General features: G+C 55.9%; 1 protein-coding gene across 1 annotated transcript in view; it reads right to left on the minus strand.

The window, feature by feature from the left end:
* LOC147684281 (semaphorin-3F-like) overlaps positions 1-10,250 on the minus strand; it is a 310,126-nt gene extending 299,876 nt beyond the window's left edge. Inside the window, exon 1 of the mRNA XM_086940139.1 lies at positions 8,637-10,250. The gene's annotated coding sequence lies outside the window, so the exon portion shown is untranslated. The remainder of the gene's footprint in view (positions 1-8,636) is intronic.
* Positions 10,251-16,813: the final 6,563 nt, after the last annotated feature.

A 16,813-nucleotide genomic window follows, 5' to 3' on the forward strand; every position in this document is an offset into this window, starting at 1 on the left:
AGGTGCTTGCACCACCTTACCCAGGCTGCAGTAGCAGACCTGTGGTGTCATTTTGGAAGGCTGCCCAGAGGTGGCATAATGCATACTGCAGGCCCTGGTAGGCCTCTGGGGTACCTATGCCCTTAGTACCTAGTGTACCAAATACTACAACTCACAAGCGTACCCCAGTATCCAAACTGGAGGGAACCTAAAGTATATGCAATTATTTGATAGAGGAAGCAGCTAGGCTGGGGCCCTGAATAGCAGGGTCCCAGCCAAGCTTAGCCAAAAACCATCAAAAGACCGGGAAAAAAGTGGGGGCAACCATGCAGTCAGATTCCACCTTCCTATAAGCCCAAACCACCTCCAGAACCCAAACCATTTCCACAGCCCAAACAAACTCCTCAGCCAAAACCATCTCAACAGACCATCTCCACAGCCCAAACCATCTCCTCAGCCCAAACCATCTCCAGAGCCCAAACCATCTCCAGAGCCCAAACCATCTCCAGAGCCCAAACCATCTCCAGAGCCCAAACCATCTCCAGAGCCCAAACCATCTCCACAGACCATCTCCAGAGCCCGAACCATCTCCAGAGCCCAAACCATCTCCACAGACCATCTCCAGAGCCCAGACCATCTCCACAGACCATCTCCAGAGCCCAAACCATCTCCACAGACCATCTCCAGAGCCCAGACCATCTCCACATACCATCTCCAGAGCCCAGACCATCTCCACAGACTATCTCCAGAGCCTAAACCATCTCCACAGACCATCTCCAGATCCCAGACCACCTCCTCAGCCCAAACCTTCCCAGACCACCTCCATAGCCATCCCAGACCACCTCCATAGACCATCTCCTCAGCCCAGACCACCTCCTCAGCCCAGACCACCTCCTCAGCCCAGACCACCTCCTCAGCCCAGACCTACACCTCCGCCCAGAACACCTCCAGAGCCCAGACCATCTCCAGAGCCCACACCATCTCCAGAGCCCAGACCACCTCCTCAGCCCAGACCACCTCCTCAGCCCAGACCACCTCCAGAGCCCAGACCATCTCCAGAGCCCAGACCACCTCCTCAGCCCAAACCAACTCCTCAGCCCAAACCATCTCCGCAGCCCAAACCATCTCCGCAGCCCAAACCATCTCCGCAGCCCAAACCATCTCCACAGACCATCTCCGAAGCCCAGACCATCTCCAGAGCCCAAACAGTCTCCAGAGCCCAAACAGTCTCCAGAGCCCAAACCGTCTCCTCAGCCCAAACCATCTCCAGAGCCCAAACCATCTCCAGAGCCCAAACCATCCCCAGAGCCCAAACCATCCCCAGAGCCCAAACCATCCCCAGAGCCCAAACCATCCCCAGAGCCCAAACCATCCCCAGAGCCCAAACCATCCCCAGAGCCCAAACCATCCCCAGAGCCCAGAGCCCAAACCATCCCCAGAGCCCAAACCGTCCCCAGAGCCCAAACCGTCTCCCAGAGCCCAAACCGTCCCCCAGAGCCCAAACCGTCCCCCAGAGCCCAAACCGTCCCCCAGAGCCCAAACCGTCCCCCAGAGCCCAAACCGTCCCTCAGAGCCCAAACCGTCCCCCAGAGCCCAAACCGCCCCCCAGAGCCCAAACCGTCCCCCAGAGCCCAAACCGTCCCCCAGAGCCCAAACCGTCCCCCAGAGCCCAAACCATCCCCGAGAGCTCAAACCATCTCCGCAGCCCAAACCATCTCTGCAGCCCAAACCATCTCCGCAGACCACCTCCTCAGCCCCGACCATCTCCTCAGCCCCGACCATCTCCTCAGCCCTGACCATCTCCTCAGCCCCGACCATCTCCTCAGCCCAGACCATCTCCTCAGCCCAGACCATCTCCTCAGCCCAGACCATCTCCTCAGCCCGACCATCTCCTCAGCCCAGACCACCTCCTCAGCCCAGACCATCTCCTCAGCCCAGACCACCTCCTCAGCCCAAACCACCTCCTCAGCCCAAACCACCTCCTCAGCCCAGACCATCTCCTTAGCCCAGACCATCTCCAGAGCCCAAACCACCTCCTCAGCCCAGACCACCTCCGCAGCCCAGACCATCTCCTCAGCCCAGACCATCTCCAGAGCCCAAACCACCTCCTCAGCCCAGACCACCTCCTCAGCCCAGACCATCTCCTCAGCCCAGACCATCTCCACAGCCCAGACCCTCCAAAGCCCAGACCATCTCCTCAGCCCAGACCACCTCCTCAGCCCAAACCACCTCCTCAGCCCAAACCACCTCCTCAGCCCAAACCACCTCCTCAGCCCAAACCACCTCCTCAGCCCAGACCATCTGCCCAGACCACCTCCTCAGCCCAGACCATCTCCACAGCCCAGACCCTCGTCAGCCCAAACCACCTCCTCAGCCCAAACCACCTCCTCAGCCCAGACCACCTCCTCAGCCCAAACCACCTCCTCAGCCCAAACCACCTCCTCAGCCCAAACTACCTCCTCAGCCCAAACCACCTCCTCAGCCCAAACCACCTCCTCCGCCCAAACCACCTCCTCCGCCCAAACCACCTCCTCCGCCCAAACCACCTCCTCAGCCCAGACCATCTGCCCAGACCACCTCCTCAGCCCAGACCATCTTCGCAGCCCAGACCATCTCCTCAGCCCAAACCACCTCCTCAGCCGTGACCCTCCTCAGCCCAGACCACCTCCTCAGCCCAGACCACCTCCTCAGCCCAGACCACCTCCTCAGCCCAGACCACCTCCTCAGCCCGACTACCTCCTCAGCCCCGACCATCTCCTCAGCCCCGACCATCTCCTCAGCCCCGACCATCTCCTCAGCCCAGACCATCTCCTCAGCCCAGACCACCTCCTCAGCCCAAACCACCTCCTCAGCCCAAACCACCTCCTCAGCTCAAACCATCTCCTCAGCCCAAACCACCTCCTCAGCCCTGACCCTCCTCAGCCCAGACCACCTCCTCAGCCCAGACCACCTCCTCAGCCCAGACCACCTCCTCAGCCCAGACCACCTCCTCAGCCCCGACCATCTCCTCAGCCCCGACCATCTCCTCAGCCCGACCATCTCCTCAGCCCAGACCATCTCCTCAGCCCAGACCACCTCCTCAGCCCAAACCACCTCCTCAGCCCAAACCACCTCCTCAGCTCAAACCACCTCCTCAGCCCAGACCATCTGCCCAGACCACCTCCTCCGCCCAGACCATCTCCTCAGCCCAGACCATCTCCACAGCCCAGACCCTCGTCAGCCCAAACCACCTCCTCAGCCCAAACCACCTCCTCAGCCCAGACCACCTCCTCAGCCCAAACCACCTCCTCAGCCCAAACCACCTCTTCAGCCCAAACCACCTCCTCAGCCCAAACCACCTCCTCAGCCCAAACCATCTCCTCAGCCCAAACCACCTCCTCAGCCCAAACGACCTCCTCAGCCCAAACGACCTCCTCAGCCCAAACCACCTCCTCCGCCCAAACCACCTCCTCAGCCCAGACCATCTGCCCAGACCACCTCCTCAGCCCAGACCATCTTCGCAGCCCAGACCATCTCCTCAGCCCAGACCATCTCCTCAGCCCCGACCATCTCCAAAGCCCCGGCCATCTCCTCAGCCCCGACCATCTCCTCAGCCCCGACCATCTCCTCAGCCCAGACCATCTCCTCAGCCCAGACCATCTCCTCAGCCCAGACCATCTCCTCAGCCCAGACCATCTCCTCAGCCCAGACCACCTCCTCAGCCCAAACCACCTCCTCAGCCCAAACCACCTCCTCAGCCCAGACCATCTCCTCAGCCCAGACCATCTCCAGAGCCCAAAACCACCTCCTCAGCCCAGACCACCTCCTCAGCCCAGACCATCTCCAGAGCCCAAACCACCTCCTCAGCCCAAACCACCTCCTCAGCCCAGACCACCTCCTCAGCCCAGACCACCTCCTCAGCCCAAACCACCTCCTCAGCCCAAACCACCTCCTCAGCCCAAACCACCTCTTCAGCCCAAACCACCTCCTCAGCCCAAACCACCTCCTCAGCCCAAACCATCTCCTCAGCCCAAACCACCTCCTCAGCCCAAACGACCTCCTCAGCCCAAACCACCTCCTCAGCCCAAACCACCTCCTCCGCCCAAACCACCTCCTCAGCCCAGACCATCTGCCCAGACCACCTCCTCAGCCCAGACCATCTTCGCAGCCCAGACCATCTCCTCAGCCCAGACCATCTCCTCAGCCCCGACCATCTCCTCAGCCCCGGCCATCTCCTCAGCCCCGACCATCTCCTCAGCCCCGACCATCTCCTCAGCCCCGACCATCTCCTCAGCCCAGACCATCTCCTCAGCCCAGACCATCTCCTCAGCCCAGACCATCTCCTCAGCCCAGACCACCTCCTCAGCCCAAACCACCTCCTCAGCCCAAACCACCTCCTCAGCCCAGACCATCTCCTCAGCCCAGACCATCTCCAGAGCCCAAAACCACCTCCTCAGCCCAGACCACCTCCGCAGCCCAGACCACCTCCTCAGCCCAGACCATCTCCAGAGCCCAAACCACCTCCTCAGCCCAAACCACCTCCTCAGCCCAGACCACCTCCTCAGCCCAGACCACCTCCTCAGCCCAGACCACCTCCTCAGCCCAGACCCTCCGCAGCCCAGACCACCTCCGCAGCCCAAACCATCTCCGCAGCCCAAACCATCTCCGCAGCCCAAACCATCTTCGCAGCCCAAACCATCTTCGCAGCCCAAACCATCTTCGCAGCCCAGACCATCTCCAGAGCCCAGACCATCTCCAGAGCCCAGACCATCTCCAGAGCCCAGACCATCTCCTCAGCCCAGACCATCTCCTCAGCCCAGACCATCTCCTCAGCCCAGACCATCTCCAGAGCCCAGACCATCTCCAGAGCCCAGACCATCTCCAGAGCCCAGACCATCTCCAGAGCCCAGACCATCTCCAGAGCCCAGACCATCTCCAGAGCCCAAACCATCTCCAGAGCCCAAACCATCTCCAGAGCCCAAACCATCTCCAGAGCCCAAACCATCTCCAGAGCCCAAACCATCTCCAGAGCCCAAACCATCTCCAGAGCCCAGACCATCTGCCCAGACCACCTCCTCAGCCCAAACCACCTCCTCAGCCCTGACCCTCCTCAGCCCAGACCACCTCCTCAGCCCAGACCACCTCCTCAGCCCAGACCACCTCCTCAGCCCAGACCACCTCCTCAGCCCGACCACCTCCTCAGCCCGACCACCTCCTCAGCCCCGACCATCTCCTCAGCCCCGACCATCTCCTCAGCCCCGACCATCTCCTCAGCCCAGACCATCTCCTCAGCCCAGACCACCTCCTCAGCCCAAACCACCTCCTCAGCCCAAACCACCTCCTCAGCTCAAACCACCTCCTCAGCCCAAACCACCTCCTCCGCCCAAACCACCTCCTCAGCCCAGACCATCTGCCCAGACCACCTCCTCCGCCCAGACCATCTCCTCAGCCCAGACCATCTCCACAGCCCAGACCCTCGTCAGCCCAAACCACCTCCTCAGCCCAAACCACCTCCTCAGCCCAAACCACCTCCTCAGCCCAGACCACCTCCTCAGCCCAAACCACCTCCTCAGCCCAAACCACCTCCTCAGCCCAAACCACCTCTTCAGCCCAAACCACCTCCTCAGCCCAAACCACCTCCTCAGCCCAAACCATCTCCTCAGCCCAAACCACCTCCTCAGCCCAAACGACCTCCTCAGCCCAAACGACCTCCTCAGCCCAAACCACCTCCTCAGCCCAAACCACCTCCTCAGCCCAGACCATCTGCCCAGACCACCTCCTCAGCCCAGACCATCTTCGCAGCCCAGACCATCTCCTCAGCCCAGACCATCTCCTCAGCCCCGACCATCTCCAAAGCCCCGGCCATCTCCTCAGCCCAGACCATCTCCTCAGCCCAGACCATCTCCTCAGCCCAGACCATCTCCTCAGCCCAGACCACCTCCTCAGCCCAAACCACCTCCTCAGCCCAAACCACCTCCTCAGCCCAAACCACCTCTTCAGCCCAAACCACCTCCTCAGCCCAAACCACCTCCTCAGCCCAAACCATCTCCTCAGCCCAAACCACCTCCTCAGCCCAAACGACCTCCTCAGCCCAAACGACCTCCTCAGCCCAAACGACCTCCTCAGCCCAAACCACCTCCTCAGCCCAAACCACCTCCTCAGCCCAGACCATCTGCCCAGACCACCTCCTCAGCCCAGACCATCTTCGCAGCCCAGACCATCTCCTCAGCCCTGACCATCTCCTCAGCCCCGACCATCTCCTCAGCCCCGACCATCTCCTCAGCCCAGACCATCTCCTCAGCCCAGACCATCTCCTCAGCCCAGACCATCTCCTCAGCCCAGACCACCTCCTCAGCCCAATTCACCTCCTCAGCCCAAACCACCTCCTCAGCCCAGACCATCTCCTCAGCCCAGACCATCTCCAAAGCCCAAAACCACCTCCGCAGCCCAGACCACCTCCTCAGCCCAGACCATCTCCAGAGCCCAAACCACCTCCTCAGCCCAGACCACCTCCTCAGCCCAGACCACCTCCTCAGCCCAAACCACCTCCTCAGCCCAAACCACCTCCTCAGCCCAAACCACCTCCTCAGCCCAAACCACCTCTTCAGCCCAAACCACCTCCTCAGCCCAAACCACCTCCTCAGCCCAAACCATCTCCTCAGCCCAAACCACCTCCTCAGCCCAAACGACCTCCTCAGCCCAAACGACCTCCTCAGCCCAAACCACCTCCTCCGCCCAAACCACCTCCTCAGCCCAGACCATCTGCCCAGACCACCTCCTCAGCCCAGACCATCTTCGCAGCCCAGACCATCTCCTCAGCCCAGACCATCTCCTCAGCCCCGACCATCTCCTCAGCCCCGGCCATCTCCTCAGCCCCGACCATCTCCTCAGCCCCGACCATCTCCTCAGCCCCGACCATCTCCTCAGCCCAGACCATCTCCTCAGCCCAGACCATCTCCTCAGCCCAGACCACCTCCTCAGCCCAAACCACCTCCTCAGCCCAAACCACCTCCTCAGCCCAGACCATCTCCTCAGCCCAGACCATCTCCAGAGCCCAAAACCACCTCCTCAGCCCAGACCACCTCCGCAGCCCAGACCACCTCCTCAGCCCAGACCATCTCCAGAGCCCAAACCACCTCCTCAGCCCAAACCACCTCCTCAGCCCAAACCACCTCCTCAGCCCAGACCACCTCCTCAGCCCAGACCATCTCCTCATCCCAGACCCTCCACAGCCCAGACCACCTCCACAGCCCAGACCGTCGTCAGCCCAAACCACCTCCTCAGCCCAGACCACCTCCTCAGCCCAGACCACCTTCTCAGCCTCGACCATCTCCTCAGCCCAGGCCATCCCCAGAGCCCAGGCCATCCCCAGAGCCCAGGCCATCCCCAGAGCCCAGGCCATCCCCAGAGCCCAGGCCATCCCCAGAGCCCAGGCCATCCCCAGAGCCCAAACCATCCCCAGAGCCCAAACCATCCCCAGAGCCCAAACCATCCCCAGAGCCCAAACCATCCCCAGAGCCCAAACCATCCCCAGAGCCCAAACCATCTCCAGAGCCCAAACCATCTCCAGAGCCCAAACCATCCCCAGAGCCCAAACCATCCCCAGAGCCCAAACCATCCCCAGAGCCCAAACCATCCCCAGAGCCCAAACCATCCCCAGAGCCCAAACCATCCCCAGAGCCCAAACCATCCCCAGAGCCCAAACCATCTCCGCAGCCCAAACCATCTCCGCAGCCCAAACCATCTCCGCAGCCCAAACCATCTCCGCAGCCCAAACCATCTCCGCAGCCCAAACCATCTCCGCAGCCCAAACCATCTTCGCAGCCCAGACCATCTCCAGAGCCCAGACCATCTCCTCAGCCCAGACCATCTCCTCAGCCCAGACCATCTCCTCAGCCCAGACCATCTCCAGAGCCCAGACCATCTCCAGAGCCCAGACCATCTCCAGAGCCCAGACCATCTCCAGAGCCCAGACCATCTCCAGAGCCCAGACCATCTCCAGAGCCCAAACCATCTCCAGAGCCCAAACCATCTCCAGAGCCCAAACCATCTCCAGAGCCCAAAACATCTCCAGAGCCCAAACCATCTTTAGAGCCCAAACCATCTCCAGAGCCCAAACCATCTCCAGAGCCCAAACCATCTCCAGAGCCCAAACCATCTCCAGAGCCCAAACCATCTCCAGAGCCCAAACCATCTCCTCAGCCCAAACCATCTTCGCAGCCCAGACCAACTCCTCAGCCCCAGACCATCTCCTCAGCCCCAATCCTCTCCTCAGCCCAAACCATCTCCTCAGCCCAGACCATCTCCTCAGCCCAGACCATCTCCTCAGCCCAGACCTTCTCCACAGACCAGACCATCTCCACAGACCAGACCATCTCCACAGACCAGACCATCTCCACAGCCCAGACCATCTCCTCGCCCAAACCATCTCCTCAGCCCAAACCATCTCCTCAGCCCAAACCATCTCCTCAGCCCAAACCATCTCCAGAGCCCAGACCATCTCCGAAGCCCAAACCATCTCCAAAGCACAGACCATCTTCACAGCCCAGACCAACTCCTCAGCCCACATCTTCTCAGCCCAGACCACCTCAGAGCCCAAACTTCGACGACAATTAAAAACGTTCCAATAGTTTTGACAGCAACAAGGGCTTTAAACAATGTATAATCAATATGTGTACCTCAAAGTGAAGGGGCGCTGCGCCGAGGTCCAAAGGGAGCTGCAAGTATATCCAAAGGGAGCTGCAACGACGTCCAAAGGGAGCTGCAAAGAGTTCCAAAGGGAGCTGCAACGACGTCCAAAGGGAGCTGCAAAGAGGTCCAAAGGGAGCTGCAACGACGTCCAAAGGGAGCTGCAAAGAGGTCCAAAGGGAGCTGCAACGACGTCCAAAGGGAGATGCAAAGAGTTCCAAAGGGAGCTGCGAAGACGTCAGAGGGAGCTACAAGGATGTCAAAAGGGAGGTGCAAAGACGTCCAGAGGAAGCTGCAATGACGTCCAAAGGGAGCTGCAAAGAGGTGCAAAGGGAGCTGCAAAGAGGTGCAAAGGGAGCTGCAAAGAGGTCCAAAGGGAGCTGCAATGACGTCCAAAGGGAGCTGCAAAGAGGTGCAAAGGGAACTGCAACGATGTCCAAATGGAGCTGCAACGACGTCCAACTGGAGCTGCAACGAGGTCCAAAGGGAGCTGCGAAGACGTCAGAGGGAGCTACAAGGATGTCAAAAGGGAGGTGCAAAGACGTCCAGAGGAAGCTGCAATGACGTCCAAAGGGAACTGCAAAGAGGTCCAAAGGACGCTGCAAAGAGGTCCAAAGGGAGCTGCAATGACGTCCAAAGGGAGCTGCAAAGAGGTGCAAAGGGAACTGCAACGATGTCCAAATGGAGATGCAACGACGTCCAACTGGAGCTGCAACGAGGTCCAAAGTCAGCTACAATGACTTCCAAAGGGAGCTGAAATGACTTCCAAAAGGAGCTGCAATGACTTCCAAAAGGAGCTGCAGTGACTTCCAAAGGGAGCTGCAATGACGTCCAGAGAAAGCTGCAATGACGTCCAGAGAAAGCTGCAATGAAGTCCAGAGGGAGCTGCAATGACGTCCAGAGGGAGCTGCAATGACGTCCAGAGGGAGCTGCAATTAAGTCTTGAGGGAGCTGCAATTACGTCTTGAGGGAGCTGCAATGACTTCTAAAGGGAGCTGCAATGACGACCAGAGGGAGCTGCAAATAGGCGCAAAAAGAGCTCCGCCAAAGGCCAAGTGGGAGCTGCGCCGAGTGAGCAAAGTTTGAGGCAGAGAAGAGAAGCGACAATCAATGGAGTGTTGGAGAGACAGTCAGGGATAGTTGCAGAGGGGCGGAGACGGTGAGGTGGAAAGACAGGGGAGAGAAGAGACAGTAGAGGAGATGGGGAGGGGAGAGACAGTAGAGGAGTTGGGGAGACAGGGGAGAGAAGAGACAGTAGAGGAGTTGGGGAGACAGTCAGGTGTGAGTTGGAAGGAAAGTCGGGAGAGATGGGAAAGTTGGAGAGACAGTCAGAGGAAGTTAGAGAGGCAAGCAGGGGAGTGTTGGAGACAGTCCTGGGAGAGCAGAGACCGCCGGGGGAGCTGCGGCAGAAGAGTGACACCTCCGAGGGGGTCAGTCCCGGGGCGCTGAGAGTCAGGGGCTGGGGCCCCTCCAGTCGGGTCCCCCGGGGGCATCCATGGACAGGTGGGGCCGGAAGGGTGCGGGGCGCCTGCGGGTCCCTCAGGTGCTCGAGCTCCGTCCTCGCTCTCCTTCCCGTCTGAGAGGGCAGGTCACTGGAGGAGGGAGGGATGGACGGGGGCGGGGCCTCCGAGGGGGCGGAGCTCCGGGAGGGAGAGAGGCAGAGGTGGGGAGAGGGGGCAGAGGCACAAAAGATGAGGAGAGAGAGGGAGGCCCAGGAGTAACAAAGGCCCCCGGGCCCCGGGCCCCAGGCACAGTCCCTGGACTGAGAGCTCCGAGGGGGCCCCTCTGTGTACTTTACACCCCCCCACGAGGGCACAAAAGATGAGAGAGAGGGAGACCCAGGAGTGACAAAGGCCCCCGCGGCGGAGGGGCCCCCGGCACGGTCCCTGGACTGAGAGGGCCCCTCTGTGTACTTTACAGTGAGGAGGGGGAGGGGGAGGAGTGCAGGTCGGAGGGTGAGAGAGGTGGGAAGGTGAGGTAAGAGGGAGAGAGGGGAAGTGAGAGTGTTCGGGGGTGAGGTGAGAGTGAGACGTCAAATGTTGCACTGGGGAAAGTTGATGGGAGGAGAAAGAGATACGGAAGGAAAGACTTGAGGCGGAGTGAGGGGGGCACTGAGAGGCAAGAGGAGGGGGAGGTAAAGGAGTGAGAGGAGAGAGAGAGAGGGTGACGGAGGAGGGACGAGGGTCACAGGGAGCGGAGGTCAGGGAGGCCGGAGCTGAGAGGCCTCTCGAGGGAAGGGGCGCCCCCCTGTGGTGAGAGTGCAGTGAGGGCCGTCCCCACCTCAATGCACGTGTCCCCGGCCCCAGGCTGTGCCCCGCCCCCTCCTGACCCGGCTGATGGGGGGGGCGAGGGGTTCATGATGTCACCAGGGGTAATGACGTCACCATACAGGTAGTCTTCCCCTCTTCCGACTCTGCCTTCTCTCGGAGCAGACATAGTGTGACGTCATGAGTACTATCATACGCAAATATATTTTCAAATAAAAAACAAGCATTGGCAGTTTAACCATATATTTGCGTATGATACTATTCATGACGTCACACTGTGTTATGTCATGCTTTTTGCGTTTGTTGTTCTTGTTGGCGTTGCCGAGCCCTCGCCAGTATAAACAAAAAGCATTGCTAAAGCAAAACTATTAGCAGGCTCCCAAAAAAGCACACGTTACCAGTGGCATCTGTAGCCAAGAGATCCTCCTTCAAAGACCGCTTGGATAACAACGCACACGACAGCAAAGAGCTCTTCAGCATCGTAAAGGAACTCTCCAACCCCAGCGCCAACGACATCCCGCCCTCACAAGAACTGTGCGACTCACTAGCCATCTTCTTCCACCGCAAGATCGCTAACATCCACAACCGCTTCAACACCACAACCGCCCGGACTACGCCAGACTCCACCTCCCCTGTGAACACCACCAGCGCCATCCGCCTGACCTCCTGGTCCAACGTCAACGACGACGAGACACACAAGGTCATGAACTCCATCCACTAAGGATCTCCGTCAGACCCGTGCCCACACCACGTATTCAACAAAGCAGATGCAGCCATCGCACCCCAACTACGGAAGGTCATCAACATCTCCTTCGAAACAGCGACATTCCCGGAAAGCTGGAAGCACAGCAAAATCAGCGCCCTCCTCAAGAAGCCCAAGGCGGACCCCAAGGACCTCTAGAATTTCCGTCCTATCTCCCTGCTCCCATTCCTGGCGAAGGTAATCGAGAAAATCCTCAACAAGCAACTGGCCTGCCACCTGGAAGACAACAACATCCTGGACCCATCCCAATCCGGAATCAGACGAAACCACAGCACCGAAACAGCCCTCATCGCCGCCACAGACGACATCAGGAGCCAACTAGACAACGGCGAAACATAAGCCCTCATCCTCCTGGACCTGTCAGCAGCCTTCGACACGGTTTGCCATCGCACTCTAAAGACACGCCTCCTAGAAGCCGGAATCCAAGAGAAGCCTCTTGTTTGGACCACGTCCTTCCTCTCCGGCAGAACCCAGAGCGTCCGCCTCCCACCTTTCCGATCCGAAGCCACCGACATCATCTGCGGCATCCCCCAGGGCTCATCCCTCAACCCGACCCTGTTCAACATCTACATGGCCCCCCTCGCACAAGTGGCCCGCCGTCACAACCTCAACATCATCTCCCATGCCGGCGACACCCAGATCATCCTCTCCCTCACCAAGGACCCACACACCACCAAAACCAACCTTCACGAAGGAATGAAGGCCGTCGCCAACTGGATGAGGAGCAGCCGTCTGAAGCTGAACTCGGACAAGACGGAGGTCCTCATCCTTGGACCCACCCCCTTAGCCTGGGACGACTCCTGGTGGCCCACCGCACTGGGAACAGCACCAACACCCACCGACCATGCAGGCAACCTAGGAGTCATCCTCGACTCCTCCCTCTCCATGTCTAAGCAGGTCAACGCCGTCTCCTCATCCTGCTACAACACCCTCCGCATGCTCCGCAGGATCTACAAGTGGATCCCGACCGAAACAAGAAAAACGGTTACACAGGCCCTCGTCAACAGCAGACTGGACTACGGCAACGCACTCTACGCAGGAAGGGTCAGTGGCCTGATGGCCACTGGAGGGACCTGTTTCTGACCTCGTGGTCACGGGTGCGAATCCGGCAGGGCCTTTCATCCTTCTGAGGCCGATACAATGAGTACCATTGAGCTGGGTAACAATAAGCATCTGTTGTTCAGCGCCCAGATACCCTTCTGGGTGAGCGTGCGCTTTACATGTGTGTGTCATATGTGCATGATGGGATGTCATACAAGGCTCTGCGTCAGTGTCAGGTACACACAGTCCACTGAGACAAGCACGGGCTCAAGATGAGTGAGCGAGTGAGTGCTGCTGCCACTTTTGCTAGAGCGCGCAGTTTTCCCCAGGTCACCCGGGATACCAATTCTCTAACACGCACTGGGCCCTTGGCGTGAAGAACACATTAATTTCGTTTGGGTGAAACTGGGTGAGGATTTCTCCTCCTGCACGCTGCTAGGAGTAATCAAGTTTGGATTTACCTCTGCTTACCATGCACCCGACTTACCACAGGCGCAATTCTTTGACGGACCTGGAGCTGTTAAGGAAAAGTAGACAGGCCTAACATCCAATACACCTTAAAATCCACAATATACTTTCCACAGTTTTTGTAAAATGACCACAGACACCTGATTAAGTTCTAGTTTTTATATAAGAATTCAAAGTGAAGAAGCCAAAATAATAAGCGATACACAGAGTAATATATCAAACATCAAAATCAATACCAAAAGATAACTTTGCACAAACAATATGACCATTTAGAATATATGGGAAACTACAGGGAGAAGTTTAGCACATACTATTCACTGCAACTTTACACTAGAACATAGGATGGGAATGGGACCTAGAACATGTACTTAACGTAAGTATTGAACTATTCTTGCTATTTTCACTGCAATCCACTAAAGGAAAGGGAAAAACGGGAACATGCTATGGATTATAAAATCAATGAATTTCTAAAGGAAAGGGAGAGAAGGAACCAACTAAAATTCAGGCACATATAAGTTCAATGGCAATAAGGCAATAACATAGGTAAGAATGCTTTAATAGATCAGGGAGAGAGAGAGAAAGAAAGAGATAAAAAGATACGCAAACCCACAATCTATATTTACCTAATTCAGACTGAAGACCAACCCTGGCCACGGGTCAGTTGGGAAAACGGGGACAGGGACCCTCAGAAAAGGAATGCCAGACTGTGAGCAGGTACAGCTCACGGAGGATAAGGACAGGATACCCCTCAGGTTCGGATCAAGGACTGGGCCTCCCAGGGTACTACCAACACCCACAGCTTCGGACAGCAACGCCTGCGTTACCCCCTCCTGCAAGTAATCCGCCAGAAACCCCGATTGGATTTTCGAATTCCCCAGCAAAGTGCTTCGCCAGCACTTAGGATTTTCCACCCCTTGGGAGTTTGTGGAAAGTATGGACAAAGTGCTCCGCAGCACTTTCAGAATGAGCACCTATTGAGATCGTAGGGTCAGTGACAGGTCTGCTACTCGGACAAGTCGGACAATTTTCCTAAGCTAAACTAGGGTAATTATACAATTTTGGGGACCCTCAGACCACCCCCTAATGTTGCAAGTGACAGTTTCCCATATTGTGATTGGTCAGGAGAGGTGGTGTGGTCTTTACCACCTCCTAGAATTCAGTTTCACATGATAAATATGCAATTTTGAATACCCGCCCCTCAGGTTCACGTTCCCATGCATAGAATACAGCAGTACAGAACAGTTTTCAATAGGTAGCAACAATATTGCGATTTCCAAGGTGAGGCGCCGTATTCCCAGCGTCGTTCCCAAGCGCATTGAGCTTCAGGTGCCAGCTGGCTAGGCTTAGCTTCTGCGCAGATGGAACTTTCTCCGGTCACGTGACAGTGCCCAGCAGAGCTTCAAGTATGGCTCCGCTCATGATTACCCAGCCCACAAAGACGCGGTACATGAAAAGTAAGCGAAAACAAATTAGAATCATACATAAAAATGATCGCACTGTATACCACGATAAGAGATAACCAACCCTTACTTTTATAATAACTATAGCATTAGGGATTAATGCAAAAGAATAGATAGGCTAAAAGCTGCTGCAGTAAGCAGAGAGCGTGGTGAGAGACAAGCGGCCATATTTAGCATCAATGCGCATGAGCACAGAATCCCTCCAGAATGCGAGTGCGTCACATCACATGGGTATGACCGACGCATGCGCAGACTGAATTGCGGCAAAGCAGCCATTTTCAGTGCAAGCTTCGTTAGTACTTGAAAAGACAAACAAGCAAGCATCCTAGGGACACCCGCGTGTAGGGGAAAACACTTTACAAATGACGAACAATGGGGTTAATATTATTATTCCGTTTAGACAAGGGTTTTGCATACGAGCAAGGCGCTATACGTGCGAATCCTTGCTCCATCAATCCCCTCTTTGATGATATTTACTATCATCACTACATGAAGGAAACAGATGCCAACTTTTCTCATTCATTCATATCGTCCATTTCGATTTCAATAAACTTATTGTTTAGTTTTCTTTCAGCTTCCCTATGAGAGTGGTGATTTTTCGCCTTTTTATAAATTGCACTTTTCAGTTCTTCTAATTCTAATTCATCAATGTTTCTTTTCACCCCCCTCGGATTGACTGTATATTTCTTCTTACACTTCTGACATTTGCAGCAGATAAAAATGATCAATACAATCACACCTATTATGACTATTGGCATCAGTATTTTCCACAAAATATTTCTACCTAGATTAGTAAACCAACTACCTATTGAGGAGAGACCTCCAGTCAGTCTCGTCCAGGCACTGTCAACCTCCAATGGTTTGAGTTCCTTTTCCAAATTAGTTATGTTCCTCACATATTGTTTTAATTCGATACTCTTGTCAGGAATGTAGGTGCAACAATGTTGCGCTTTCAGCATTCTACAGACTCCGCCCTCTTTTGCTAATAGGGTGTCAAGGGCAAGACGGTTTTGTAAAACCATTGATCTGATCGCAACCATTTCAGTATTGACCAGCAGGAAACCAGCAGCAGTGTCCGTTGATAACCGGTCCACTACTGTAGACAATTTGCAGATTCTATGGGTGTTCAGAACTACCCCCATTCCAGGTATCAGTGCACTAAAAATATCACCTACAATTTCGCCTACACTTTCGCGTCTACTACGCACTAAGCCATTAGTTTCATCATCGCTTCCAGCTGCATTGTTCACATGGTATATTTTCGGGAAAACAATGCCAAAGTAGCAGCTCCCATACCAGTGATCCGGCAATTTGAAATAAGCCTTGTTCCCACATATATAATATATTCCGGGAAACACAGGTTCTGACCCATTTTTAAAACCCCAACCTCCAATTACCTTATAATTATGTTCACACTCGCTGGAACCGATGAATACATTGTTATAGTACTCTGTCTTTTCCCTATGGATACAAAGTTTCCCCTTTCTTTCAAAATCCAGCAACAAGGCAGGACTGGCTTCGCCTTCTGAGGTGTAATTCATGTGCTCAGCCCACTTAGGGATTCTATCCTTCTCGTCATTTGCCTTCTTCTGAAACTTTTCTCTCCTTCTGTCTGCCATCTTTATAAACATCTTTTCCTGCTCTTGCAGTGAACAGGTCAGATTGTCTTCCCTTGCTTGATCTAAGTCTATGTTACCTATAGTCAGGAAATATTCTCCCATATAGCGGGTCACGTCACTTGTAGTATGTACACGGTTCAAATGTCCTCTAACAGGAAGTTCAGAAAATACTACGTCATCATTTGAATAATAGTACTGCAAGGTGCTTCTATAGAACAAGCTAGCCAGTATACTACAGGATATTCCATAGGTCAAAGGTAGGTGGTGGTATGTCACGCCTTCAGCCACTGAAGTTGGCAGCTTCATGCAGACATAACAGTCCTCTATTTCCATAGCTTCTACATAATGCACTAACAAGTTAGCAAAAACATTTAAGTGCGTCCTGTTCTTCATTTTGTGAAAATGTAGTCCATCCTCATCTGGTGCTTCTAAATCAGGTCGTGTGTGTGTCAGTCCTACTCTTTTGTCGCGTCTCTCTAGTCTTCGTGGTGTTTCTGCAGTCGGTACAACCCCTTCATCTACTGCTTCGGGTTCAGTAGGGGACAAGTT

Source organism: Lissotriton vulgaris, chromosome 10 (genome assembly GCF_964263255.1).
Source record: "Lissotriton vulgaris chromosome 10, aLisVul1.2, whole genome shotgun sequence".
In the NCBI taxonomy this organism is placed as follows: domain Eukaryota; kingdom Metazoa; phylum Chordata; class Amphibia; order Caudata; family Salamandridae; genus Lissotriton; species Lissotriton vulgaris.